This window comes from Rhinopithecus bieti, unplaced genomic scaffold (genome assembly GCF_001698545.2).
Source record: "Rhinopithecus bieti isolate Rb0 unplaced genomic scaffold, ASM169854v2 scaffold_7414, whole genome shotgun sequence".
Taxonomy (NCBI): Eukaryota; Metazoa; Chordata; class Mammalia; order Primates; family Cercopithecidae; genus Rhinopithecus; species Rhinopithecus bieti.
In genome coordinates this window covers 2289933-2292681 of record NW_016806087.1, presented here as the reverse complement: position 1 = coordinate 2292681, position 2749 = coordinate 2289933, and the positions used below count along the sequence as shown (strand labels likewise).

The 2749-nt window shown below is 46.5% G+C and overlaps 1 long non-coding RNA gene across 1 annotated transcript in view; it reads right to left on the bottom strand.

Moving 5' to 3' along the window:
- Positions 1–2000: 2000 nt before the first annotated feature.
- LOC108531303 (uncharacterized) overlaps positions 2001–2749 on the bottom strand; it is a 20169-nt gene continuing 19420 nt past the window's right edge. The window contains exon 2 of the long non-coding RNA XR_001886129.1: positions 2001–2341. This is a non-coding gene — a long non-coding RNA (uncharacterized LOC108531303). The remainder of the gene's footprint in view (positions 2342–2749) is intronic.

Genomic DNA, 2749 nt, shown 5'->3' with positions numbered 1-2749 from the left:
CTCTCTCTCTCTCTCTCTCTCTCTCTCTCTCTCTCTCTCTCTCTCTCTCTAATGCTCCATTGGAAGCAGTGGTCCTCCAGTTCCTACTGTGAGTGAAGTATCCCACAAATATTTGGCCCAGAGATTGGCAACTGAAATAGAGTCTCTTTTAGTGCACTCATTGCAAATCTCTATCTGAAGGTCTGTAAGGAACGTGGCTGTGCTGTAGCCGAGCAGGCATAAAGCAGCAGGCATAGGTCGAGGTAAACAGCCTAAATGACTCAGTGAGATTGGGGCGCAAGCGCACAGTCCGGTGTCTTATATAATCATAGCCATGTAGACATAACACAGAGAAGCTCACCACCTGGCTCTCAGCCACTATTGTCTATGTAGTGTATAAATGTAACACTGACCCTGTAAAGGGGCTGCTGAATAAAGCCATGTCTCCTTACATGCTGTCTCTCAGTTGTTCTTTCAGCTCCCTGCCCCACGTCCAGCCACTCCCCTCAGCCCACAGCTGGGGCCAGAGCCTGACCCTGAGCATGACAAGGTTTTTGTCCTGTGGGCTGGGGATGCGAAAGAACACAAGATCATGAACGTGTGGGAAGGACCTGGGACTGGGAGCTAAACAAACTGGACTCAAATTCTGGATTCACCAATTCCTAGCAGTGTGATCTCTCTGAGCATCTGTTTCCTCATCTGTGAAATGAGAAGCAAAATACCATCCTGCAGGATTGTCAATGAGGCATTGTATGTATATCACTCAGCACAGTCTGAAAGTAGTAGCTTAAGCCACTCTACTTGGGAGAACACTGGATAGCTCCAAGTGACTGACAGGAACACAGAGTGAGAAAAATCAAGACAGAGGGGTGAGCCAAGGGGTAAGAGAAGAGACCGAAGCGTCATGAGGAAAGAGAAGAGGAGACAGAGGAAAAGCAGAGAGAAAGGACTTGCTCCTTTTTGTTCTCTAAGATAGATTTGGCAAAGACAAAAGACTCAAGGGGAAAATGAGACATTATTTTGCACCATCCAGGAGCAAGATTTTTCAAATACTCAAGCTTCTCTCTTCCAGATATTAAAGGCATAAGAAAGGGGTTATATTATCACTCCTGAATGCTAGAATACTATTTTTAAAACATTGATTTTGATTTTTTCTTCTAGATTTTTTTCCTTCTATTCCATCTCCCCATTTGAAGAGACAAACCTTTCTATGCTCCTATGTAAGAGATGGGTCTTACAAGCACAAAGCACAGTTTTTCAGTTTCAAAAGCCTGGGCCAGTGGTTCTCAAAGTGTGGTCTCCAGACCACATCAGCATCACCTGGATACTTTTTAGAAAGGCAAATTCTTGGGCCCTACCCCAGACCTACTGAATCAGCACCTCTGGGGGTTGGGCTCCACGTTCTGTGTTTTAACAAGCCCTCCAGGTGACTCAGATGTAGGCTGCAGTTTGAAAACCACTGGTCTAGATCCTTAGTGAACTGGAGAGAAAAAAATTGGTAAAATTTAGGAGAAAACATCAGGAATAACAGCAAAGCTGCTTACCTAGGTTAGAAAAATATTCTCTAGGCTGAGGCATGAGGGGAGATATAAGGGAAGTGATAGGACAGAGAGGTGGTGGGGACAGGAGGAGAGGGCTGGAACTGAGTGCCAGCCTACTTTTGAGTAAGGCCCTTTGCCTATGCCAGACCATTGTGTTAGTTGCCTTCTAGTAGGTGTCTAGTGAGGACTTATGCCTGACAGCAAACAACAGCCAGGACATTGTCTGTTGGCTAACAGTCAGAGCAAAATGTTGGGTTTGTGTCCTCCCTCTTCCATATGAACAGTCCTTCCTTACAACATCCTGGAATGCTCATTAACTGTTGAGAAGGTAGGTAAGGCCCTGCACCCCTAGTGACCTGATGGTTAAGGAAGGGAGAATAAGCCCTGCCCTTGATCTTGGTGGGGATGAACAGAGCCAACACAAGATTACCCCTGAACCAATGCAAGATAACACTCACTCCATTGTAATTACTACTTGTGTTGGAAATTGGCACTCAGCATTTATTCCAGTCTCCTCCTTTCTGTAACAGTTGAAAGCTTAGAGAGGCTAGAAAGCTTAACTGCATTTCCCAGACTCCCTTGAAGTTGTGGATGTGCAGCTCACCAATTGCGTTGCAGAAGGCAGAAGGAAGGCAGAGGCTGTTGGCCATCTTTTCTTGGCTTGCTTGGTCAAACTTCATGTTGGTGGCAGCAGTGGTGGCTCTTCATTCCAACTTCTACATTTCTGGAGTGCAGCAACTTCAGTGTGTTCATGAGCTCAATAGCTCCAGTGACAGCTTCCTGACCCTCTAGCCCACTAATCTGGGCCGAGGTTGTAGCTCCTGGAGGGAGGGAAATGAGGGTCTGTTCTGTGGCATTCAGGTAGACATTCCAGAAGGCTCCAGCCTATATGCTTGTTCCTTCAGTACTTCCAACTATTTCATGAGCACCAACTTCCCTGTATTAATTCCTTCTGTGCTTAAAAAACCCAGTCTGAGGCTAGGCACAGTGGCTCACACCTGTAATCTCAGTACTTTGGGAGGCCGAGGTGGGTGGATCACCTGAGGTCAGGAGTTCGAGACCAGACTGGCCAACATGACAAAACCCCGTCTCTACTAAAAATACAAAAAAAAAAATTAGCTGGTTGTGGTAGCGGGCACCTGTAATCCCAGCTACTCAGGAGGCTGAGGCAGGAGAATGGCTTGAACCCAGAAGGCAGAGGTTGCAGTGAGCCAAGATTGCACCATTGC